The sequence below is a fragment of the Nomia melanderi genome, chromosome 7 (assembly GCF_051020985.1).
Source record: "Nomia melanderi isolate GNS246 chromosome 7, iyNomMela1, whole genome shotgun sequence".
In the NCBI taxonomy this organism is placed as follows: Eukaryota; Metazoa; Arthropoda; class Insecta; order Hymenoptera; family Halictidae; genus Nomia; species Nomia melanderi.
The window spans coordinates 13,748,191-13,775,609 of record NC_135005.1 but is presented as its reverse complement, the minus strand read 5'-3'; the positions used below and the strand labels follow the sequence as shown (position 1 = coordinate 13,775,609).

General features: G+C 47.3%; 1 protein-coding gene and 1 long non-coding RNA gene across 5 annotated transcripts in view; one reads left to right on the top strand and one right to left on the bottom strand.

Moving 5' to 3' along the window:
• Window positions 1-27,419, top strand: part of Pdk1 (Phosphoinositide-dependent kinase 1) — a 678,796-nt gene that overhangs the window by 361,694 nt on the left and 289,683 nt on the right. The gene's annotated exons all lie outside the window — the stretch shown is intronic.
• On the bottom strand, window positions 12,557-17,742 carry LOC143174744 (uncharacterized). 3 transcript variants are annotated; one of them, XR_012999042.1, is made up of 5 exons: window positions 17,518-17,742; window positions 15,458-15,631; window positions 15,223-15,347; window positions 12,789-13,074; window positions 12,557-12,699 (listed from the first exon to the last, which is right to left on the bottom strand). It is a non-coding gene; the product is annotated as an uncharacterized LOC143174744 (long non-coding RNA). The 3 variants fall into 3 exon arrangements; XR_012999040.1 differs by having other exon boundaries at window positions 15,488-15,631; XR_012999041.1 differs by lacking the exon at window positions 17,518-17,742 and adding an exon at window positions 15,796-15,863 and having other exon boundaries at window positions 15,488-15,631.

Below are 27,419 nucleotides of genomic sequence, written 5' to 3'. Positions count from 1 at the left end.
CGATATCTCGCGATTTTTGCCTGCGATTCGATGATTCCCTTTGTTCCGCGGAGACCGGGCGAAAGCTTTTTGGAATCGTCGGTGACGTTGAGTCGTTGAATCACTTTCTTAAGTGCGGTCCCATCGTTTCGATTTCTTTCATCGCGATCGCTGATCCTAGACAGACCTACAGGACGATTCTCTAATTCATTCGCAAAATAAATTCGCAAAATAAAAGTACATACGTTCAAAGTATTCATCGAGTATTCAAAATATCTATAGAATGAAAATATAGAGCAGCCTTAAGTCGAGAAAAATCGAAAGAATGATTACAGATGTCGAATGAATTGCTTTCTAGCGTTTATCGCGAATAACTTGAAACTGATTCGGGATTATTTTCTGATCCCGAACACTTGTAAGAGCACAAGCGTAATTACGTCCGAGCCGAAATACACGAATAATTGCATAATTACTTTTTACGAGCGCTGGAAAAGGTAAGGGAAGAAAAGCGTTTTAAATTGCCGTTAATTCGCAGGAGTCGATACCGTTCACGGTACTCGCCGATAAGATATATTTACCACGCGTTAAAGTCTCCGCCCTAAATGCTAGGCATCGATAGCGATTTAACTGGGAGGCATCGATCTTTGATGTCCGGTCGCCGAAGATCCCCGTTAAAGTCGGACGAGACGTTAATTCCTCGTTTGCGGAAGTTTATCAGGTGATCAGCAATAAAGCCAGGGTGGCTGGCCGGCTCTATACCCGTATAGAGTCCCTCTATACACCACCCATCGTTCTCTCCATTCTACGGCCAATGTTCCCCCAACCCCCTCAATGTCCCATTAATTTTTCAGCGATGGTGCGCGCTGCCACAGTGAATGCTCGCAGTTCGTTCACCGTTACCTCTTATCTTCACAGCGAAATTCCCGATCAACGAACTTTGTAACTCGCGCGGTACTTAAAAAACAAAAGAGGATGCTCACCTCTGAATATCATTTGATACCATCGAAAATGGGAACTTCACACTTTCGTCTCTACATCATTCTTTTATATCCAAATTAAAGAAATTCTTGTCGATCTTAGATATTAAACGAATAATCGCTATCATAATTGTTCCCGTTATATTTCCGTGTGATCAATTACTTCGATTTCACAGGAACTCAAGCTAGAATTTACAATTACATCGATGTTCCTACGTTCCCTCGTGTTCGGAGATATAAGAAACAAAGTAAGAGCTTCGACAAAGTTAGAATACCTCGCCTCGATTCCTATTTCCGATCAATCCCCGGAAAATGTCTCGCGCACGGCGATCGCGTGTTCCGATACCATCGCGTAGCATACGCGTCTCACTTATCTCTTAATTACGAGCCGGAATTACACGAAAGCGTGTCCTTAATCCTTTTACCGTGATCGCGCGGGGCGCGGATCGTTTATCCCCGTCGATCGCGGGTAAACACAACGGCGCGGGATATTTTGTTATCGTGCGGCGATCGTAATTCCGCTTTTTTCCAGCGGTGTTTCTGGATGCGCGTCCGTTGGCATAATATGCAAAAGAAACCTGCGGCCACACCGAATCGCTCGTAAAAGCCGCTCGTAAAGGAAAAGCAGAGGGCCGGCCGCAACGATCGGCCGCGATCGATCAAGGCGAACGCGCGCGCCGCGCCGTTTCTCGCGTTGCAGAAGGGCCCGTTCATAAATATTTATCATCGTGGACGGCCGCGACCGTTTCGCCGCTGTTCTCTCCGCCCTTCTTGTTTCTTTCTTTTTTTTATATTTAGCCGCGTGACAGATCATTTGTCTCGCCGCGGCGCGGTGCGGTGCGGTGCGCGCGGCGCGAATTATAATTTTCCACCGAAGCGGAATCCGCCGATCGATCCGGCCCGAGCTGAACCGAGAGCCTCGTTCCTCGGTCCCGATTAAAGAGCCGTCGCGTATTCATGAAATCACGGGCATTCCCTTCTTATCGCCGCATCGCGGTATCAAGGCGTGCAATTATCTCTCATAAATCAATTTCATTGCGTAAAATTCGATGGCGGGATTTTGCGGACGTTGCGACAGAGTGGAGGGGAGATGACCGAGAGAAAGAGGCGCGGTGAGAAATGGCTCGTGTTCTTTGGCGAGTGATTTTGACGGAGTTCGGAGTTGAGGAGTCTTCGTTTCGAATTGGACTTGGATGTTCATTGAGAAGTACGTTGCGTACGATGGTATCGTTGAGAAGGTGAAACTCTGTAGTCGAATGTTATTTCTTTGACTATTATTACGATTTATTAAATAACCGTTAATATTCGATTAACCACCTCCGTCTATTCGAGGAGCACGAGTGCAGCGAATTCCTTCGAGGAAACGCGTCCGTCCCAACAACTCGAGCGTACCTCTCGCACTCTTGGCTTATCGCTGGTAAACAAAGAATCGCGCAGTGTTTGGCCAGCCCCACGCGGCAATGTTTTCCTGGACGAGTCAAAGAACCCGAGAAACCCCGAAAATCAGCACGCGCACCTGTTCCCGGCACGATCCCGGGGCAGCCGCGTTGCGTGAGCTGAGCGCATGCAGGTAAATGCAGCGCGCCAGGATACACAAAGGTTGCAAAGTGCCACCTGCCGAAAGAGGCCCGGTGCGCTGGGTCTGCTGCAGGAAGCCAGCAGGCGGTCGGTAAAACTACACCTTCCTTTCTCCTTTCTCCTTTCGTCCTTCTTTCGCCTTTATCCTGTTCGTTAGCCGGCGTCTGCTGATGGCAACTCTGCTTGCCCCTTGCAGCCGACCTCCAACCACCCATCGGTGACTTTCAAATTGCTCGGATCGTCTCGCCCCGTCGCCCCTCTCTCTCTCTCGCAGCTCCTCTCGCCACTTTAGAAATTACGGAAGTTGTACTTCTCCGGGATCCGACGCCGCGAATAACATTGTCGCCCCGCTCGAGAGCGCCTTTTAACCTCTCGTTCCCCGAATCGCGTCGTTTGTATCCCCTATCGGCGCGGTCCTCGGACAAATTGAGATCTCCCGTGTAACGCGAGCATAAATATTCCGCGCGATCGTCCCCGATGAATATTTCAGCGGCGCTCCAAATGGAACGAAGCGAAATGAAATTGAAGGGAGAAGGTATCGTTGCGTTCATCGGGGGATGCCGCGAGCGCGCGGCCGACGCTTCTTCTAATTGGACGCTAACGGTAGACACCGGAGGCACGCGGGCAACTCGAAGCCCCCGGGATTTTACGAGAGCTTGACGAATCCCCGTTCCCATCATTTTCGACGACCACCGTCGGCGCCGGAACGAGGTCGCGATTCCCGAGGAGCGTTTACTGCGGGTCGGCCTACAAATTTACGCGGACGAGGGTTTACTACCTGTCCCGAGTTCGGTTAGTCTTCGCCAGATCAATTTACCGAATCTCCTCCGCCATTCAATTCCCATGGCCGGGCTTGCGACTTCTTCTGCCCGAAACCTGCACGGAAATTTACAACTTCCCAGCGGATGCCTCGCCGAGCTGGACATCAGTATTCCGTGGGGCAACAAAGAGACTGTCCCATTTCCTTAACAGCGGGCGAATCGAGCTGCTTCCAAACAGACTCCCAAACATCAACATTTGTCTTCGAATCATTCACCACGGAGGAAAGAGTAAAACGACACACGTGATAACGTTCACCACTGTGTATATAGAATGTCTAAAGCCGTTAACCCTCTGCGGACGAAAGTCGACATTTCAAAGACGAAATTCTCGTATTTGGAAGAGTAAGACGCGGACGAATGATTTACTTAAATAAGAGACCAGCGTAGTTTCCTTTTCTTATATTAATTCAGCAACTGATAATTCAGCTTCATCTGCCGAAGCTTCTGTATATTCCAAAGAATCTTTCACAAAGGATGAATCCCGAACTTCTGGAGCATACAAGTAATAATAGCAATCCAAAAGTCGAATCACCTTAGAGCCCATGCTAATCAATACTTCCAACTATTCTTAAAGTTTACTACCAAATTTCTCAATCATCCCGTATAATCTTCCCGGAGCAACCATAGTAAAGCGTCACAGTAACTTACGCTAACTCCTCTGACGAGCACCTAAAACGCGTATCATCTCTTTCCCCGAATGTCCATCCCCAAAGCTTAATCTCCCGAGACTCGTGTAACAGTTCATCCCCGGAACGACGCAAGTACCGATCCGACAAGGTTAACGATTGCTCCCGTGGCGTTCGTAGCACCTGTTCCCGGTCGGAGCTCGCGATCGGGCGGGCGATACACTTTTTAGCGTCGATAATCGAGGCTTGTCTCGTGCCGGGGATCGACACCTGCCGTGCCAGATTAAAATGCCCGGCGTTTACGGTGCTCCGCGGTCAGACCAGGCCCGGATTTATTTTGTTTCGCCTCTAATTACCGAAGTCGCGGCGCTGGACAGGTGGTCCGCTCGAATTTTCGGAGTTAGCCACGACTGGGGTAGAAAAACGGGGCCGCCTGTTGCCGATCGGCCGCTCCGAGGAGCCCGGCCCTGTTACTTTTTTACCTGTCCCGGTGAATCGGACGAGAGGACTCGCACCTGCCTATTTCGCTCTCCTTCTCTCTCTCTCTCTCTCTCTCTCTCTCTGTCTCCCCCTCGTCCGGGCTTGTTGACATTTTTCTAATGGCGATGATCCGGGCTAGCCGCGTGCCGCTGCACCTGGCCCCGGCACGCCTGGACACCTTTCGCGATCGGCCTGCCTCCCTCGGGACGGGTCTTAGAAGTTCTGTCGTGTGCTCGTTAGATACCCATTACCTGGAAATGATGGGTTGTAAACCGACCGTTCGGCGTCCACTTCGGTGAATAATATGCGAAGCGCGCTTTAATCGATTATATTGCAGTTTCTGTCATCATACGCCGCCGCGGACGAGTGGCGCGAGTTATTATTATATGAGTATCGTTTACCGGCGGTTCTTGCGTGCAGTATTGATGCAGCTTCGAGGATCGACAACATTCCGGGGATTATTAATCTCCTTTTGTGAGACGGTGCACCGGACGTCGAAACTGCGAGTTGATCCGTGAAGGATGGAAGCTTCGCGTTTGCTCGTTACGATGAAAAATCGTAGGTTTATGAGTGGAATTCAATCGTTTACTTAGAGGCTGCGACATTTTGCTTCGATTTATTATTTCGCTATTTACAAATAATAGTCATTCCGCCGGTAGAAAACTCGAGTATCTAAGATACAAAGCTCCGAACAGATAATTGAGTTATTCAAATAAGAGAGTTCTCTGTAACATTCAGTTCGACGCGTACCTCAAGTTCCTCTCCTGAAGCTTTCGAATAGTCAAAACACTCCAGGATTGAAACATCTCGTGCAATTACCCACGGTAGCTCAGAAGTGAAAGTTGACCATTTTCATGGCAACAAACTACATCTTATCCGACGCGAGAATCGAATATCCGGCTTTGATCGTTCCCCAGGCATTCCTCCGATTTCAGGGCACAAAGCATTCCTGCAGCGAGGGAACTGCGCGACCACGTGTCCAGGTCGGCGCACCTGCCGCCGCGGATTGAGATATCGTCGCTCCGACGCGGACCGTCTCCGTCTTTCATGAACGTCTCTTCCTAATTATCACCGGCGATTACGAGCAATTAAAGATCCACACGCCGGTACGCTCGTATAATTCAACCGGTCTCGAGGGCTATTCTCGCCGGCAGCTGGCCCACCTATATAGATCCGGAGCCCGGCATCATCTTCATTATCGTCAACGTATCGAAGATCGATTAATTCACGCACCTGTCTAGTTACAACCCGTAACGATCACCGCTCTCGCGCGGATGCTCTCCGCGTTCCTCTTTTCCCTGTTCGACTTGCCGCACGGCTGTTTGCGGACGAAACACCGAAATTCGATTATTCGCGTGACGAAAATTGAAGGCAGCGATCCGTTGATAAGTAGTCTCCGCTGTAGAATGATGTTCATTTGGAAAATTAAAGTTTTGTGCAAATCAATTCCGTTTCTTTGTTTATATAACTTTGGACCGGGAAACATCCATTGTTATCGAACAAACTTTATCATAATGTGAACAAAAATATAACCATCGTATGTTTAGCTCTATGCTTTACAACTTTTGACTGAAGCATCGTTTTGTATCACTCATACTTTTGAAGTTACTGAGCTTCTAGGAAATGGCCGTTTAACCGCATTGTGCGCCATTAAAGTGATTCCTTTGACGAAATGAGGAGAAAAATGTATATTAGCATGGAGGATACATAAGAAACTAATTTCCCAAGAAACAAGGTACAGAAAATGTTTCATTTACAATCTGCTAGTTAACTTGTCATTACAACGTTCCCAGATCCTACGTTAAACAGAAAAAAGGATTATCTCCAAATTACAGATAATCACACGAAAATATCTAGAAACTCGAATTTAAGCGATAAATCCTAAGTTCCATTGTCGTAGTCCCCCAGCATCAACCGCAAAAGATGCACTCACAAGCCAATTGAAAATTCCTGAATTTTCCTGAATTTATCGAGAACAGAGCGATTCGAATTCGCGTTAAACCGACTGTTTCGGCGCGCTGTTAATGAAAAACACGTGTCCCTCGCCGCGGTGGTTCGGTCGGCCGTCAAAGATTCTCGTTAACCGCGTTATCCAGCCTCGCTCCGCGACGATGCGTCCCCGAGGGCCCCCCGTAATCGGGCCCCGGCCCTTTTAAGAGCTCTTTAACCCCGCCGGGAGGAGCATCGGCTCCGTTATGAGGCGCGGCGATATGCCACCTGCCCGTCTCCACTTAATTGCGCGCTCGAGTCGGTCTTAATCCAAAGGCAGGCATTCAAAATGAAAAAAGGAGGAGCACGGTACGAGGCGGCTGATTCCGCTCGTTAAGCTCCGCTCACACGGCCGACGTTGTCCGCAGGACCTTCCAGCGGAAGCACGAACTCCTCGAAAATCCGAAACGCCCTTTCCAGAACCGAAATTGATTCGTAAATGCAACATCTGGCGTCTGCGGGGTGCTCTCGGAGAAGTTCGGTGTGTTAAGTGGTTGATTATCCCTTTCGAGTGCAATCATAAGCGGTGTGGTTCTCGTGGGCCCTTCTGGCCGGATGTTGGAACTTTGTATCGAGAATTCCTGCTTTTACGGCGGAATCCGAAGATCTTTCACGTGATTTTTAACCCCGAAGATTCTTTGAAATTTACAAAACCTTCGGCAGAAGTTGAATTATACATCGGTTGCTTAATTGATAGGAAAACAGGAAACTACGCGCTGATCTCTTGCTGTTTCGCTAATTAAATCGTTTGTTCGCGACTTGGTCTTCCAAATATGAACATCCGATCTCGCCGGGATGTCGATATTCGTCCGTAGAGTTAATATAGATTGGGGTAGTATCATTCAGTCGTTTAATTTTAGTTGTAGAATGAACTGTGGTATTTACAGAGTGCCTCGCGGGAGAGTTAATCTTTGTAGATATTAAATATTCCATGGAGATTGCTTCATAGTTTAAGAAGAAGTATATTTAACTGCTAATTGAACTTCAGGATTGTTGAAGGAGAATGAAATACACGGCAACTTATTTAAGTTCGAAGGAACCGAGGTTGAAAACGTCCGACCTGTCAGATTCAGGTTGGCCACTAAGTATACCATTCTGTCGCATCCGATGTTACTTTTACACTCATCGTGACACCGAGAGCCGACCTTTGGACGGGCCAAAGAGGGCTTAAAATAAGGCTAGTATTACTACCATGGATGGTATTTTCGGCGAGCAGCACGCTGGCCGGTGTGAAAGACTCGTCCTAAAACATTACTGCCCGAAGTATCCAATTTTATTTTTACCCCCGACGTTCCGGGCCTTTTACAGCGCGAATCGGGACGGCGAAGAATCAACGAATGGAATATTTACAACGGACACCATTCGACGAGAATATTTCCCGATGCTGCAACAAAATCTCTCGAAATAAACGTGCCGGTTCCTCGAAACCATTAAACCGAATTTCCGATGAACGCCTCGATAAAACCTTGACGCCTCCGAATGGGGTGGAGGAGGAGGGACAAAGAAATTTCGTTGGATCGTTCGATCCGCTCGCGAACAGCATAATAATTTTCGCTCGCTAATGAAACTGTCTAGTTTTATTTAAAGCGTTCCGCTGGAAAAAGCGAAAATAAATAGAACACACCCGGGGACACGGGGTCGCGGAGGCAAAATGTCTGCGCCCGCATGGCGTCGCGTCGCGTCGCTCCGGGGACGCGCGCCGCGCCGGCGTCCTCGCCGAATGTAATTTTCTGCCGGGCATTTCGCTCGACGTTCCCGTTTCCCGTCTACGTAGTACGTTACTATGTTTCTCGATTAGCTGGCGTGTCTTCGCAAAACGCGTGACCGTGAATCGCGAGGATATTGGAGCCCGGCGCGGCCTGCCGCTGTTTCGGCCGAGTTAATTTGGATAGTGATCGGGCGTGAGACGTGCTCCCACCATTTTGGCGAGCGTTCCCGTTTTTATTACGTCGCCGGCGTGGGTCGTTGACTTCGATCGAGTCGGTTAAAAATTGGGAGCCTGCAATCGGCGCGGTTCGCTCCTTAGTTCATTTAGAATTACGAAGTTTCTATATTATTAAGGAGCGGGAAGTCTCTTTCGATTCTCCTTAATTATTCGTTTATTTGAAATAATGTGAATACATCGAAGTAATCGCTATGTCATTTCGACACTTTTCTGAGAATTTATTGCCTGGGTAGAAATTTGATGGATAAAGTAAAATTCAACAGAAATTTCGTTGGAAAATAGTTTTTACTACATATAACAAAATAGGATTTCACAGTGACAAATATATTTAATCTGTTAATGGAACTTAGATAACTAGGCATTGTTTGTATTTCTTTCTTATTACACAATTCTTTCATCGGCTTCTTCGAAAACAACTTGCTTACAAAGAAGAATGATTAGAAACGCATTAACTAGAAGAAAGAATGCATTTTCTTGTCTCGCTCCACGCGCCCCATCATCCGCTTTTATGACCCAATTCAAGGGACACCGTGTCCAACGACGAAAAACTCTGCGTCCCAATTTTTCCCTTTCTCCGCGCGTTGCGTCCCCGCGGCGAGAAAATCTCCCGTGAACAGATCGGCCGGGTCATCCCGATTCATTCGGGACACGCCGCATCTGGGCGGCGACGGTGCACGTTCAATAAACAATGAACATTGTCGGATATTCTTGCGTACCCGAGCCGGTCGTCCCTGGGCCGGGCAGGTGCAAACCTTGATTCGGCAGCTGCGGCTGCGTGAAAGAGGATTCCGTCCCGCTCCTTTCTCGAATCTATAGAATCAAACGCGGGGAATCTTATTTCACGGTTCAGATGCTCCGCGCTCCAATTTGCATAAATAAAAAATAACCGGGCGATACGAGGTACCTCGTTGCGCGGCCAATTTCTGTAAATCGCGGATTTGCCGGAGTTCGCGCGCAATTCTCGTGATCAGGCTAATCCCCGAATTCATATGCACCCGAGATTATTTAGGATCGCGCGGCGATCCTCTATTCCCGCCGAAGAAACCCGAAACAATTACATAAAGTACTCGCCGATTCGCGCGTCGGAATCTCGAGAATCGCAGGAACGAAACGCGGTAATATCGAACAACTACAGAAATGAATTCCTATTCTCGTCAACACGCATTCGCATCATCGAACGAAACCCGACACAATTACATAAATTACTCGCCGATTCGCGCGTCGGATTCGTATCAACTTCAAATCTCGCGAATGAGACGCAGTAATATCGAACAGCCGCAGAAACGAATTCCTATTCCAACGTGCATTCGCGTCCCCGAATAAGATCACACCGTCGTACGCTCGGACCCGAGTCGATTAATCGCCGCTATTCCGTTAAATCTCGAAACCCCCGAAGTTTCGAGACCGCCGAAAAAACCTCGAGGACCCCGCTCGGAGGATCCACTTGAGGGATAAGCCAAGAATCCGCGCGGAAGACGAGTGCCAGCCAAACAAAGGTGAACTTCCGTCCCGGGGCGGAAGCGCCGCCCATCGCTTGGCGCGGGAAGCATCAGGAAGTACTTTCGAAGGCTGAGCGGCGTCGTTATTTATAACGCGGAGAGCCGCCCCAGCCCCGCGAAGATATCGGGCACAAAAAATCTTTCCCCGCGCGCCCCATTGTTCGCGTGAATCTTATTTTTACCCCGTGTAGCCGGGACGCTCCCGTAAAAATAGAGGAGAAAAAGAGCTTCTCTCCCCCCGGCCTACTGGCGCGGGATTAATGATTCCTTCCCTGTATTCTTTTTTTTTTTTTTTTTTTTTTATAAATATAATCCTCGGGCGGGCGGGAGAAAGCTGGAGAAAGAGGTGAACAGGGAGGAGGGCCGGAGTGGCGGAGGAGGAATCTGCATAACAAGTGCTCGCCACCCTCTCGAGGGTGCTCGGCGCTTCGATTAATCATGGCCGCGTTGAACCGCGCCGCGGACGCTGGCGGAGACGCCGGCTGGGCCGGTCCGCGCGCCAAAAAGATCGTATCGTCGGCGTTTTTAATTGCGTCGTCCTTGAAACGGGGAATAAAAGGAGAACGAGGATCGAAAGCGTAGGGGCGCTCAGCGGTCGGGTCGCTTGCGTAACCCAAATGCCCGTCCATCCGTTCGATCGGTTTATTATCTTCGCCCCGGCGGGCCGCGCGATAAACAGAGCCCACACGGACACCGTAGCCTCGAGCGTTCCTCGGCCTGCACACGTGACTGGCTAATCAGTCTCACACGTGCGCCGGTGCGCCGTTTCCTCGCCACCGGGCAGGTGGAAAACGTAAATACGGGGAGTATCAATGAATCGTGCTCGTTGGATCGTCGCCTGGCGGATCTAGGCCGGCGATCGTTTTCGAGAATTCCGTGTATTCGTTGATTTGTATAGTTGCAATACCGAATGCGCTGTAACCTTGACACGATTAGAAACACCACTCCTTTCATTGTAATTACAGAAGTAGGGAAAGGGTATGCAACAGTGAATCGTTTCAGGCGGTATCGTCGAATCTACAAACACCTCGTGCAAAATGTGTCGCGAATGTTTGTACACGGCAGGATTTTATTGTCCCCCGGTGTTCCTCGACAAAGGGTGAACTATATCGGAGCAGGCTCCCGATTACCTAGAAAGATTCACCGTTTCCGGTTAGATCGGCGCGGAACGAATCAATTGATTCGTTTCATATTTCTATCGGTCTCTCGGATTTCGAATCGCGAGGATGGCCCTTCGAGCCGCTGCTACCCGCGTCTATGACGAGCGGAATGTACACAGCTGCGGAGCTTTTCTAGTCGCTGGGGGTGCAGCTGCGCGCCACGGTGGATTCATCGAATTTCCTCCCGATAATTCCTCTTATCAGCCGGTTCGTAGATCCGTCGTCGTGCTTATCGTCGATAGATAAGCAACATCGTGCCCCTCCCTCGTTCCAGGCTCGCCGAAAAGCGCACCGGGGTTGGTGGGTTGGGCTAGGTGCACTTGAGCGGTATTCGTCCGCCCCATCGGCTCCGATTACCTTGTAAACGCCATGAAAAATCGTTCTGTTGATCGAGCGAAGCCCGACTCCACGGGCGCGTATCGGTCCTTATCGGGCCGATTATCGGACCGCTCTCAAATTGACTTTGCTTCCTAAGTTATCCCCCCACACCCCCGAATTGTCCCCGGTGCATATGTTCCCTGGCGCTCTCCCACGGAAAACTAGGGCTTTCCCGCTGTGGGCGGGTTCCATTTATCTTCCCGCCGGTCTGGATTCTGTCAGTGAACGCATGGTTCGCTGCGTCGCTTTCTTTCTGTTTCTTCTTTTTTTTTCGTGCGTTGAGACTTCGTGGGAGGCGCGGGGACAGTTTAGTGGAATAGTTTGTGGAATTGGAGGGAAGTTATTGACCTTTCTGTTTGAATGGCTGTTTTCTGTAGTTTAGTGGATTCTGGGGTTCTAAGGTTCTATGGTTCTAAGGTTCTGAAGTCCTAAATTTTTATGGTTCTGAGGTTCTAGGGTTCTGAAGTTCTAAAATTCTAAGATTCTAGGGTTCTAAGGTTCTGAAGTCCTAAACTTCGAAAGCTTCAAAATTCCAACGTTCTAAAGTTCTAAAGTTCCAAAATTCTAAATTTCTAATGTTCTAATGTTCTAATGTTCTAATGTTCTAATGTTCTAATGTTCTAATGTTCTAATGTTCTAAAGATCTAAAGTTCTAAAATTCTAGAGTTCTAAGCTTCTAAGGTTCTAAGGTTCTGAAGTCCTAAACTTCTAAAGTTCCAAAGTTTCAAAGTTCCAAAGTTCCAAAGTTCTAAATTTCTAATGTTCTAATGTTCTAAAGATCTAAAGTTCTAAAATTCTATGGTTCTAAGGTTCAAAGTTTCTGAAGTCCTAAACTTCTAAAGCTCCAAAGTTTCAAAATTCCAAAGTTCCAAAGTTCCAAAGTTCTAAATTTCTAATGTTCTAATGTTCTAAAGATCGAAAGTTCCAAAGTTTTAGAATCCTACGTTCAAACTCAAAGTACAATCCTGCCAACGTTACAAAATTGATAAAACCCAATTTCGAATGATTGAAACAGATAAACTAGAACACCAGAATTTTCTAAATATAAACAATTATAAACATCTATTTCCATATGTGGGTCTTCTAAAATGATGTTCCAATAATCCATGGATCTATCAGTTACTACTCATTTAAGAACGTCGATATACAAGTAGTTGCTTGAAAACGATGCTCCAAGTGTTTACCCATCTCCGCGACCCAACCGATATCGATTGCACTTCATTAGACGTTCGCCACCCGGCCCACTTTCTTCGGCCGTCCCGATAACCTGAAAACCCACGGAACGCGCGCTATTATAAATGACCGTTCCACGTAAATCGCGGGGACAAAAATCCAGGCGATCTCGGGAGCCGTTACCGTGAAGCGTTTGATGCGCGACCCAAGCGAAATGGCTGGAATTTATGGCGTTTTAACATCCGCCACGCAGATGTCCCCGTAATTCCACGGTACTGCTCAATTTGTCGACAACTTATTTGCGGGTTATTTGCGACCGCAGCTAATACGACGATTCCTGCTTCTTCAACGGCGGCCGTTATATGGCCTACGCGGCATGCCCCGGCTGGGGAATGCCTCGACATCGTTCCAACCAGAAAAACTTCTGTCAGGTGACATCCGTCAACGACGTCTCCCTCGGCGCGGAGTCCTACAAAATCGTCTTCGGCTAACCTGGTCGGATCGGGAGACCATTTCGAGCGTAACCGGCGAAACGCGGATGTTTTCGCGTTTACGGCGCATGCTGTTCTCTCTCTCTCTCTCTCTCTCTATCTATCTCTCGACACACCGTCCAGTAAAAAGTTTAATATAATTAAACGAGGTTTCCATTTTATTCGAAGCGTAATGACATCCTTACTGGATTAATCCTAGAAAGACCGGGGAAACTTATCCAGCGTACTTCACCGTTTATTTCCGATGTTTTTCTCGAGAAATATTACGCTCGTTCAACTAAAAACTATTCTTCGATGCCAGAACACATAAGCGATAACGAATCGTGCCTTTTTCTCGCCGACCACTCCGCGAGCCAGGGAATAACATATTTTCCACATTTCGTAACCAGCCGAGAAACCTCCGGCCGAGTCTAATTTCTGTTGCACGGTCTATAGAAATCGATAATTTCATAAATATCTGCGATCCGTCCAGCCATTACTCGTCGAGTGAAAAAAGGTTTAGTAAAACTATGATAAATGGATCGGTGATCTATTGAAATCTCCGATCCGGCTAACTACATGACACGCGTAAAATCGCGCGCGGCTAATTGTATCCGAAATTACCGTGCGGAAGGTTAAACGGAGACTTCTGTTTGTTTAACGAGCGGCCAGCTCGCGACGGCGGGTTCGGTCGCCGATAGAAATCAGTCAATTTCTCCGTGACAGCCGAGGGGACGCTTTCCCGCGCGGTTTCTTCTCGAAACTCCGGCGTAGCGTGACGCAAAAGCGCGACGGGGCCCGCGCAATACTTTCGGGCGCAATCATAAAATTTAATGGAAATTAAATTGCGCCGGAACGGGGGAGCACGAGGAAAAGACAGAGCAACTTACGAAACGCGAAGAAACAATTATTGCCCGCGCCATAACTCGTCGCGGGCATGCCAATTACGAGGCGCCAGCTGACGCGATTGCGCCCGGTTTTTACGGCCCTGCCGCAGCCTTGCGTAACCAAGCATCGAAAGCTTCCGTAATTCTTTGCCTAATCTCTCCCCCTTTTCCCTCTTATCCTCCGCGTTCCTTCTGCCAAATTCACTATACCCCGTATCGACGCTCCCTGTCCATCCCGGGATCACATGAGTCGCTTGTTGTCTTTTGAATTTCTTACATATCAATTTTCTTCAATGATCAAGCTTCGCATCAAGTACTGTTCCCTTTCAATAATCAACGCAACGTTCGTACCATTCACGATAATCTCCCAACCCTCGGTTTCCCCTTTTACCAATTAGATTAACCCTGTCTCGCGATAAAAGTTTACGCTATAGACGTCTTCAAAATTAGGAGGTTCCATTAGCATAGAGCAGAAAGAAGAATAGAGAGCTCTAATAGTTAGTTGCGATTTATCGTCGTACCGAATGTGCCAGCGTATAACTCGTTACTTTTTGCGCGACTCTAAATCGCGCGGAATCTTAATGGAATCTATATGCTCCCGGTGTCCGCCATTTTAATCGAAAGCTCGGAATGACGCCGGTCCGAGCCGTACATTGTTGGAATTTCAATGATTCGCGTCGCGACAGCCAACGGGCTCGAGGCCCCGTCGAAAAACGCCGCCTTCGAACTGGAGTAACGAATCTCTCGGGTTCGTTAATTGACCGATGTCTTTAACCGATTTTTTCCGGTCGTAACGATTAATTCGAAACGCCCGCGACGGCGCCCCGGGGCCGCGGCAAAAACTTAATAGACGCCGATGCTCCGGCGCTAGGGCGCTGTCCATCGGCTGGATCCCGCGGATCTAGATCTGCCGTTGTAAAATCACCGGATACCGGTATTATAATTATACCGGCGCGCGGCGGGAGAAGCGGCCGGGGAAAAAAACGCAATGACTCGCGCAAGCCCGAAGCAATTAGTCAAGCACGCCGAGCGCGGCGCGTATTTCGTGATCGCGGCAAGAACTCGCCGGCGTGTACCTCTCGGTGCCCCGCGAGAATTGTCAACAAATCCCGCGGGATGGAAACCGGCAAAAACGTAATTAAACGTCGAGAACGCTCGGTCCGCCGATCAAACGGTCGAATCTGGACGCGAGAGGGAAGGACGAGGAGAGGGGGAGAGTGTGATCACGGTTACGCGATGGGAGAAACTGTGCGTTAATACCTTCCAGAGCCAATTCGTTTCGATGTGTCCCACTGCAGGGCCGCACGCCGTTGTTCTGGAGCCCTAAGCAGTCTTGCGTGTCGTTTCCTACCCTTAACACGTTGAGCGTCGTGAAAGCTTGACCGCTGCAGCGAAGGAAAGCAGGAACAATTATTTACAATGTAGTGTTGTAATGCTTGTATTAGACTATTGACAACTTAGTTATGTTATTAAACATTCGACGTGGTTGTCTTACGTGTTACGGTTGTTTTCAAGTAATTCCTACCCTTAATACGTTAAGCGTTGTGAAAGCTTGACCGTTTTTGCGTAGAGTTATTCGTTCGCAGCGAAGAAAAGCAGGAACAATTGTTTGCTAGTTGCAGGCCTTGCATCACACTATTATCAACTTAGCTGCGTACAAATTGGGAGCCTGGAATCTGTGCATTTCGCTCGTTAGTTCACTTAGAATCACGAAATTTATATATTATTGGGGAGTCAGAAGTTTCTTTCGATTAAGTATTGGTTTATTTCAAGTAATGGAAGGCATGAACAATTATTCAATTTAGCTACATTATTAAACATTTTGTACATTACGGTTGTTTTCAAGTAATTCAGAAGCGGCGGTCATCGGACTAACATGGCGATTAACGCGTCAAGAGTCGCTCTTCTGTTCTTTACTTGGATTTTTTAGGTGTTTAAGATTCTCTCGCGGGTTCGAGGATGTTTGAGTATGAAAAGGTTTCCACAAGCTCGGCATATCGCAGTTAGTATATTCCGCTTGATTAATAGCTCCCGTCGCGCGAGCACAGCAAAAAAAGTCGCTCGGCAAACGTAAACATAAACACTACGGCGTATCTGCGTCCTTCGCGAGTCCGCGAGCGACAATTGCGTAATCAATAATGCCAGACGTCGTCGCTTCCGGCGATTTCTTCGACGCATCGTTAAGCGCGTTAAGAGGTTCCCGTACAACCGACGATCTCTCCCGTGCTGCGACCTTTAACTCATCGTTCGCGACGTTCAGCCCCTAATTCGTCGGAAGTAAACAGAATCTGTCTACACTGGATTATAAAACTTCTCGCGAACAGCGAAACGCCGTAAAACACGGATGGGGCGTCAATTAAAATAAAATTTCCATGAAATCCTAGCGCGAGCCCCTATCACGAGAATCCCCGAGCGTCAACCCCCCGTTCGGTCGAAAAGAAACGAAACGTCTCCGCCATGAAACGCGGATAAGAATGACTTAAACGGAAATGAAATCTGCATAAAACCGTCGCGTCGCCGTCAACGTCGAAATGAACAATTACGAGGACCACCCCCTCCGCAATGCGACACCTGACGCAACCGCCCGAGACATCCGCAGAGCGGTCCGCGCGCCTCGCGCCGCGGCGATCCGCCCGATCGCGGCTCTCCGTCGTTCGGAACGTTCGCCGTCTTACGTCCGAACGTGTAACGAGGCGGTGCGTCGCGATGCTGGCGGCCTTGCCTGTCCTTCGAGCAATCGATACAGGCCGCGTCCTGTATTATAAAAAGGAGAAAAAAAGAGCGCCACCGATAGCGGGTATTAATAGTTCGCCTTGACACGGTTCTAACGCCGCTCGAACGGTTTAAAGCGGAGTAACGAGATTAGAGGGACGCCGGGACCGGCGGCGGCGTTTCGCCATCGCCGTTGCTGCTCGAGCGAAAAGAAAAATTCGGGGGATACACACCGGCGGGCGGGGAATGACAGGGAAACTGGCCCGGCGGATCGCCGAGAGGTTTTTCCCCGGTTGCCGCGCGTGGTGCAATCGCTAAGGCTGCCGTGCATTTGCGCGGCGACCGCGTTGCACATGCACGGGATGCGACGCGGCGCGAGCCGCTGCTACGTCGCCGATAAAGATTGATGTCACGGGCTGGCTGACCGACGCTCTTGGCCCGGTTCCCGGCGTCATAGACTGACGACGCGACGCCGGGCTCGGGACGTTGCGCCGTTACCGCCTCGCCGCGGAAATCCCAGAGATTTCGAACCGATTGAAACGCGCGAGGATGTTCGTCCTGGTCGAACGCGTTGCGTCGGGAGGGGAACGAGCGGATATGATTGTTCGGTTCTACTCGTCGATCGCCCGACTCGCGATTTACGCGGAAATCCACGCGGCGGACGTTTTACGCGAACGCAAGCGCGTAAATAGAGCCTGTCGCGAGAGGAAACGGAATATTGAGAAGCTGGTGTAAGTTTTAGAAATACAGATTTCACATAGCTTAACAGAAATAATGACGTTTTATGAAACGCAAGTATATTTTCTTCGCTGTTACTAAATTCAGATCGCGCGTAGAAACTACCGTGTAAATGGTGTTCCAATTTACAGGTGTATGTTACTTGTGGAGTTTGAGAATTTGTAATTGACGCTTGTAGGATGTTCAATGGGAAATTGTATTCGACGTGTCACGTGATTTCAGTGACTGGATAAAAAAAGAAAATGGGAACGATCCCACTCTTTACTCCAAGAATCAGATATTCATTTTCAAAGATTTAAAGTTACAGAAACCCGTTATGAAACTTGTGACTGACAGCTCGAAACGGAAGTTCAAGACTGTTGTCTTTGCCGAATGCGATTCGATATTTATACCGTGGAAATGCGCAATATTGTGACGCCGTGTGTCGAGCTCAAGAGTCGCGTGCGATTCTAGATGTATGCCGATATTTAAAGAATGTCGTTTGTTCTTCGAAACACGCAATATTATGACGCCGTGTGTCGAGCTCAAGAGTCGTGTGCGACTCTAAATGCTGTCCGGGGCCGATGTCTAAAGGATATTGTGGTTCCGATGACGTAGACGCAGTTGGGGCTTTTCCGGGTGTCGCATTAGCGTGATTCATAATTGAATTTGATCGACGATTGAGAGCCGGTATTTTGTAGATTTCACGTCGGACCGATCGAAAGCAGGATGTTGTTCGTGGTTGAACGCGTGGCATCGAGAAGGAATGTGTGAATATTTTAGCTTGGTCTTATGTGTAGAGCTATGGTGTTCGTGCTCGAGGTGACAGGGTTCCTTGTCGACGGAGATTCGAAAAATGGCGCTTGCGGAGTTCGAGAATTTGTAATTGGTGTTCGTAGGATGTTCAATGGGGAATTGTGTTCGTTAACGTGATTTACAACTGAATTGAATTGTCGGTCGAGAGCTGGAATTTTGTGGATTTCGAGGAATCTAAATGTCTCGCAGGGCGAGCGTGTAGGATTGACGATGACGCAATGGTAAATACTAATAGGTGATTTTACTCTGGATCGAATCTAATCGCAGTTTTTGAGTCGGCTCCGGCTGCGCCACGCTTTTACGCAATCTTGTGCGAACCGTGTATTTAGAATGTTTATGTACAATTGTTGCGCAACAGGCGCGACGTAATAATAATAAAACGAACCGCTTTGTAGGCACGTAACCCACCTTCGACTGAAGCCTACGTCTTCGGTCAAATGAATTGATGAAATTGGATACAGATTTATATAATATTCTTCTTTCCATGGTGAAAGTACTCGTCGAGGCAGCGAGTAAATAGTAGGTGGAATAAAGGGGGCTATAAATAACCGTGATTTAATTCCTTTTTACGATGATTAGATTCTAAAAACGCAATTCGCTTGTCCGCTTGAATTTACTCTATTAAGATGAACAAATATTATTGGAACTAATTTGAATGCGCGGCCAATCGGCGAGTCACTATTGAATATCTGTCGTTAAATCAAACTGCATGCCATTAAAGCTTCCATTTTACGCGATACAAATGAAATCCTGTAATCCGGCCTCCATTACTTTACGCCATTTTCACCGTAGATGATCAAGATGTCTGATCATATTCTTAAGTAATACAGAAATATTCCCTTACCGCGGCAATTAACAATTGTCCCAATATTTGTATATACCTACTTTTGCTATCACAAATTACAACACTTCTCCATTTCGTCACATCATATTAATCGACAATCCCAATGATTAACAATTACCCCATATCACTTGAACCCTTCCCTATCGCGAGTCACGATCCAAATTCCTCCATTTCGTCGCATCATATTAATCAACAATCTCAACTGCATAGAAACATTCAAGAAACCAAGATCTTAAAGCAACACTGAAATATCTACCTATCCCAACAATTAACAATTACCCCAATATGATTTGAAGCTTTTCCTATCGCGAATCTCGATCCGAATTCCTCCATTTCGTCGCGTCGCTCTGCTCGGCGATGTCCCCCGCGTGAAAGTATCGGAAGGACGGCGGTAGGCGCGAACAAGAGACGCGTGTGCGAGTTTAGCCTAAATGCGTGTACTCGATTGACAGTGCTCTGGGCACCGGGGAGCGAGCGACCGGGCGATTCAGGCGTGCAGCGTGAGAAAGCAATTGCGCGCGGGCAACGGAGGCGGCTTAGATTGAACGGGTGGGCAACGAGCAACGGTACCATTTCGGTACACTCGAATCTCGCCGGGTCGAGTCGATTAACCTCTTAACAGCCCCTGTTAATTTATCGCCTATGACTTTGCTGCGCTCGTTTTGAGTAACGCGGCCGGCCGCGCGGGACGTTTGATTGAAAATGAACGCGGGCCCCTCGACGGCGCCGTCGCTCGAACGACGGATTCGCTCCCGTTTAATTGTCCATTTACCGCGCCGCGACGTTCTTTCGATGTAGTTCAAAGGACGTTACTCGGTTCGGTCACGTTCGCTCGGATTGCGCGGGCCTCGGCTCCGAATCTTTCCATTCCGGAGTGGCTCTTCGTTTAATTGCCCTAATCAGCTGAGTCAGGAGACCCACCATTGAGTCGGACCACCAAATGAAAGCTGATTGTTCAAGCTGTTGTAGAGAATATTGTGCAGTTTGTAATATTACTTTACGGATGAGATTAACGAGAATAATGGAAACTAGCTAAATATTATGACTGTGGAGCATCTGTGAATGTAGAACGAAGGAGGTTTGACCTTATAGCTACTGTAGGGTGACCGAGCGTATGTGTGTTGCGTATGAATGTGTGATTGCGTACTAGTGCATATATATATCACACTGTATACGTTACACGTGTAATAAGTTTGTCACGATTAACTACCCCTACTCACAATACCCATCCTACACTACTGTACGCCACTATAGCTTTCGTGTATATCTTTCTGAACGATACGTCACTACAACGGCGCAATTCTTTCCCTACCGTCATAATTGTGATTATAGTCTAACGTACTTGCACGGTGGAAAATTCTGTCAACCTCGAATCGCAATGATATATTCATGATATGCAGACCGCGTCAAACCTTGCCAGTTCGCGGTAGCTAAAGGTTAATCTCCAAATTCTTCGTTTCCAGACGATAGAATATTAACACTGGCTATCGAGTCGCTGAAATTCGGGTGACACCATTATTTGTATAAACTGAAACATTAATTTTCTGACGTAACGAACGAATTCTGTTAGAGATACTAGAAAGATAGAGCAATCGTTATGAATATTGATCTTTTAGTTTCAGCTTTATTAAGAAAATCGCTTCGATCGCGTAGGAGTTTCGACGAGCGTTTACTCGGTGGTGAAAGTGTTAATGATTCTTCGTATTCAGCGAGCCAACTATAAGGAAAGACAATGGATTGTCGAGTTGAAAGCTCTGCCTCGGCGGTACCGAATTAATGCGCACAAGAAGATCGTTTAAATGTAAATCGCGGCGTTATGAACTTGTAGACAATTAACGAACTCGTCCCGCGAAGCGGCGGAGACAACTGTTTCAGAAATCAGCGCGGACAGCCGCGAATCGCGGCGGCCGTAAACGATCCGCAAACTTTCTCACCGCGGGGACCCGGCGCGGCACGACGGGCCGCAGAGGTCGCCGGTAGACGCGTATCGCAACGCCGGCGCGGAATTACCCCCGTTGCATCGCCGTTTTAGACGGTAATAACTTACGCGGCCCGTCTCGGAGGAGCATCTGCCCAGCCGGAAAATTTGTTTCGCGTTAGCGAATATTGGCTGGCGTCTGGGCAACGAGTAACGGCCGCCATTCCGCGACGAGTGTTCCGCGGGAGCGCGTAATTGACTGTTTATCGCGCGCGCGCCCCGCCCCCGCGCGAGATCGAGCGATCGGAATTTCGATTTCCAGGCCTCCGACGCCTCTAATGGAGCCGAAATTGAAGATCATTGCCGGCGAACTCTCGACTGTTATTTGGTTATCGATTCCCTTCGGGTTAATCGGACGGTGTAACTCTATCGCGGCTGCAACGGAGTGATTCGGGACTCCGTTAGCGCCGCGGAGGGTGGTATTTCGGTTGATTTATCGAAGGAACGGCGCAAATATGATACGCGAAGGTTTAATAGGTTGTAGCTGCGTTTAGGAAGGTTTGAATTTATTTTTTGGCTTGTGTAATGATATTGTTAAGTAAGAGATACATAATTTTTTAGCGCTACAGAGGGTGGTATTTCGGTTGATTTATCGAAGAACGGTGCAAATATGATATGTGAAGGTTTAATAGGTTGTAGCTGCGTTTATGAAGGTTTGAATTTATTTTTTGGATTGTGTAATGATACTGTTAAGTAAGAGATATAGAATTTTTTAACGATGGGTAGAGGGTGGTGTTTGAATTAATTTATCGAAGGAACGGTGCAAAAATTATGTGTGATGGTTTAATAGGTTGTAGCTGAGTTTATGAAGGTTTGAATTTATTTTTTGGATTGTGTAATAATATTGTTAAGTAAGGAGGAGATATAGAATTTTTTAGCGATCGATAAAAGGTGTTAACACTGAAACTACCGAATGGTTAATTTGACTGAAATTCCTCTATAGAAACTCTAAGAGTGCAGCTTCTGACGCTTTAATTGATGTACAATTCAGTTGGCGTATTGCTAAATCAATTTGTTTAATAAATTCTCAGAGAAAATTCTATCTTGTTAATACTCGCAGAAAGAAGAAACCAGAAACGGAATATTTTGATTCGACTATTAGTTTAGTGTTAAGTTGGTTGTCCACGGAACGATGCAAAAATGATCTGTGAAGGTTTAATCGCTCGTAGCTGTGTTCATAAAGTTTGAAATTTATTTGTCCCATTACCTAACGGTTCCTATTAAATACAATGAAGAAATAGAGTCTGTGTGAAATTCTATTGAAGACAATATTATTCAATGACAGGCGCAGTTACAGTTTCCATTACAAATGCATAAAATCCGCAGCACGCTCGTTACAAACAGTTTCGAGGGAGATAACGGAATACCTGAATATCTGTGGTAGATTTGAAAGTATAAAGATGCACGTAAGAGTCGCATACATACTTGCGGCAGACGCACCTTCTACATATAATAAAAAAAACTCTTTTAGTTACCAAAGCCTTTTACTAATTTACTACAATAAATCGGTTACTGCGTCCTTATTTTTCATACTCTCCCATACAAACTGCCGAATCTTCGTTAAAATTACAACACAATCACATCCTAACTTATATTTCATACGAACATATTTACTAGTCAGTCTAAATCAATTGCACACTTTTATCTTTACACAAAATCAACTTACATGCTGTCTAGACAAATGAATTAATACAGTCCGTAAAGTGGATGGATATAGCCATAGTTCGCGGCAATGGGTTGAAGAATGTTCTTAGAAGTAAAAACTCGTTGAAATCGTTTCGATTCGGATTCCGTGTGCTCGCGCGCGATTTTTCGCGATCGGATGCCGGTCACACGACGAATCGTCCGTGCGAACGCCGCCGAGGCGTCGCGTCGACAGGCAAAAGCGGATGCCCGGCGCGAAGGTGCGCCTGTTGCTGTTAATTAATGCTAATGCGGATAACGAGCGCCGGTTACTTTGTAATTCGACGACGGTTTAGCGGCGCGAGACCCGTTACACGGGCTTACCTAAGGATTTCACCTTTCTTTCTCTGTTTTTCCTTCCCAGCGCGCGGCGGTTGCGGCGCTCCGTGGCGGGAACGGGATGAGACAGAAATGGTCCGGCCTGGACAAAGGGGCCATTAATCTTAACATTCCTCCGCGCGCCGTTCTCGTTCGGCCACGAAGGCGCCTCTCTTCTCGAGCACACTCGCGGAACCGGCCATCGAAATACAAATTTCGATTCCCTCGCCATCGGGCGAGTACTGTTTCCTCGTTTCTCGTGACTTTCGTGACGTGCGTCGAAACTGTGCATTACGAAAGCCGGCTCCGAGAATAAGCTGCAGCGCCATTAGAGTCTCAGCTGTGATTTCATCTAAATTCCGACGAGTAATTTTTCTATTTCTAACTTACACGACGAATAGGTTTAACCCTAATAGTTTATAGTAGTTTATAACAATAGTTACCTTTAATAGTTAAAGCTAATTTCAAGTTTTAACCCTTTGCACTCAATAGGCGACTAGTCCGTTGAATCCATCTGATTCGACAAATAAAATAAAATTGTAGAATTGAAAATTCATTAAATTTTGTCTGTCTCCTAATTTATGCAAGATTTCTCTTTACCTTAGTTGCGAATGCCATCGATATTCCATCGGGAAATAAGGAATATCTATATCAAATATTATCCAATGCAAAGGGTTGCCTAATAAAACATATTTGTAATCATCTCGCGAATAGACGCTACCAAATAATTCCTAACAGAATAATCCTTGCGACTCGATTACCAACTTCCCGAAAACTACTTACAATATCACCGACCGATTCCCAAAAGAGTTCCCTCCCCGATCGAACATCACCGAGCAACAATCTCCCGTGGAACAATTCCTCGGACACCTGTAATCCCGTCGAATCCCTCTTTCGCACACCTCTCGAGCGCGGAACGTCCTTGATCCAATCGATCAAGGGTCCGTGGAAAGAAGGGGGAGGGCCGTCTCCATTCCGGGAACGATCGAAATTTCGGTGTGACCCGTTGTTTCGGTGAAACGAAGGAAGCCCGCGTCCAATTAAAAGTGATAAATCGTCGGGGCGGGCTCGCGCGGCGGCGCGGCCGAAGATAAAGCGAGAGGAAAGAATTGTCACCGGGGCTGGAAGGCGCGTCGATAGCCGGTCTAATGCGGGGCCTCATTAATCTTGCTCCCCGCAAAGGCCAACAATAAACCGTGTGTGCATTACGATTACGATCAACCGCGGAGCGAACTCTATAAGAGCGATCGCGGCGTTAATAAATCACGATTAAATCCGTCGTGGAACGCCTCACGGAGCCCGTCGGCCCCCCTCCCGCCCCGCCCGTCGTCGTCCTGCCCGCCGACGCCCTCCGCCAGCCGCTAGGAGATTTATCTCGGAGCTAATTAATATTACGCCGCGGAAATGAGCGACAATTACGCTACCCCGCCGCTACAAATTCAATTCATTATTCAACGGAGCGGCACGCGTCGAATCTTCTCCCGTCTTCGCGGCCTCTCGCGCCGCTCCTCGGCGTGTTCCGCGGGATCGTACGCTCGAGCAACGTCGTACCGACGATACGTCGTTGCTCTTTCGAGCCGATCGCCGATTATTATCGTTTACAACGTTGCGCCGTCGCGCGCTCGGAATTCATCGATACAGCTCGAATGAAAGACGGTCTCGCGGCGAGCATCGGCCAGGTACCGCGGCCTGTATTTTCGAACAAGAGGAGCAGCGATAGTTACGATGGATGTCTATTGTGTTGCGGATAGTCAAGGGTTGTTGGTTCCGAGTGATCGTCGCGGAGATGGGCATTGCGAGTGGATTGTTTGTAACTTAATAGCCTTGGACGCTATTGGTATTGGAGTTCTGGGTACTGGAATTCATTGGTAACTTACGCTGTCGAACGATGGAAGTTTGAATATTTGTTAACCCTTTGAGTGCCGTTCGTAATTGCTGAAATCCTTTCGAAAATGTGGAATTTTAAATGAAGGTTTTACTGTTTATATCAATTTGGTAGGTTTATAAGGTGTACTAAAAATTTTCATCTTTCGGTCGTATCATTTGCAGAAATTTTATGCATCTGTTCGTATAATCATATTAAGTGTCTTATTTTTATTCTTATTACCTGTATACAAGTGGAAAAGCGGGACGATCGGGATCTGTACGATTTTTTAATGTAAAAAAGTTTCTGAAGTGAAACGAACGGCGATCGCGCCGTTTACCAGTTCTCGACCTGGTTTTTAGACCCGTGGCATTCGAACGTTAAGGATCGCATTTTATTGGACTCCGTTGCGTTTGACAGTGCGCGGTTATAAGGGAATATAATTGATGTTAATTAAGAACGACTACGGGGATTCTAGTTGCCTTATTTACGAAGCTGAAGGTCCTTGAATCGGAATATTTCATATCGCGCATAAAAATCTGGGTTAAATCGTAATTGCATTTACCGCGCGGCGAATCGATTTTCGCCGTTACGAAGTCGTTTCGAGCAGAGTTTAAAGAAAGCGCATCATAGCCGAGCGGCGAGATATTAATACATTGTGTAGCCGAATCAACACGGCTGTCGACACGTTGACTCGGAACAATGATTTATATGAGCTCCGAAGTGAAGTCCTCGGTAATGTTGAGTGAAAACCGACCTCGACAGCTCGGACCAGTCGGCCGGGCCATCGTGTCGGGAGAAAAGTCACTGGAATAAGTAAAATTATTAACGAACCTGTTACCGTGCCGGTTAAAGCCGTATTATCGCGCCCTGTCAATTTAACTGACGTCGCAGACGATCGGCCTGCATGGGAACCGTGATTCATAGAGATCCGAAGGCGGCAGAAAGGATCTCGACGTTGAATGAAAGCTGACCTCGCGGGTCAGACAGTGGTGCGCGCTGGTCATCGTGTCAAGGAAATCCAGAACTTTGTAACAATACCGGGTTAATGAAAGTAATGGTCGCGGATACGTCCAAGGATATCGAATCTCAGAAGAACGTGTTCTTGTTGCCTCGAGACTACTTGTCGCCGTAATGCCTTATTAACCCTTAGCACTTCAGGTTGTTCTGTAATCTATCAGCAACTGCTACCAATTTTTATATTCCTGGCGAAAATGAGAAACGCTATAATGTTTCTTTAATCTTTTATTTTCCTCAGTGGAAAATTTGGATGTGCGGAAAATCGAATAATTTTAGGGTAGTTTCTTTAACACTAGGTTTACGGGCATTTATTGTACACTTCGTTCTATTATTCCTAAAAGAATTGATGCTCGTTTATTTAGTAAACATTTACAAAATAATATTTCTAAAATCCAATATGCGTCAATTTGACGCGTTCTGTAAACCTAGTGTTAAGATTCATTAAAATACGTAATATTATAACTGGTGCGATATTGGAGAGTTCAAAGGGTTAATTTGAGTGCGGGAACATCGAGCAACTGCAGTTAAACGCTAGGTCCTCACTAAACAGAGACATCGGAAAATTTCTTTCCACTTAACTACATTGCTTAACTAGTACTGAGAAGATAATATATTTTACTGTCTATTAAAATCAACTATAAACAACGATCAACCGAAGATAAATTTAAAGAACGAAAAGAAGATTGATTTGACCGATACAAAGGGGATGAAATATTCGACAGTTTATTGAACCTTTCGTGAACAACAGCTCTAACCGTGGATTCTAAATGTCCAGAATAGAGGAAAGTATTAAGGTTCGAGGGTTAAAGGGAAAATTGATGAAACGCAGGATAGAGTGACGGTGGCCAAGACGCAATTATCGTTAACTCAGCTCCTTTACGAGCTGGCAGCTCGTAAGTTACGTGTCGTAAATGTAAATGCGAGATTTGTAAAACGGCACAGCTTGCCCCGAGGCCGGGGATTATTAGTCCACCGCCGCCCTGCCGTGGGGGTTGAGACAGCGTGGATGTAATTAGCGAGCCGGTAAATTATTATTGCGCGATTCGGTTCGCGTATTTCGCGCCGGCCGGCCGGCCGGGCCGCCCTTATCCCCGGGCCCGTCGCCGAGTTTTTCTAATAGCCACGATTGATCCTGCGCAGTTTTTCAGCCCGGCAATCTCTGCGTTACGGAATAAAGGAGCTGCGAAATTACGGTATACGTGGCCGGACGTAAATTACATTTTTCCTCTGCGATTACGCGGCCACTCGAACAGCGCTGGCCGCGTTTTCCGTTTAATTTCGCAGCGGTTTTACGACAGAAACGAAACAACGCTCGTTCCCGGGCAGGAATTATGAGGTAATTCCTGAAATTGATAATGTTTTACTGCTCCGCCCGTTTCTCGCATTTTTATTCCATCGTTTCCGAATCAATCCCAGCCGATATTTACCCCTCGGAACGTCCGAAACGATGCGATACACGCTACGATTCACCGAGATAATATCCGAGATTGATAATTCTTTATTAT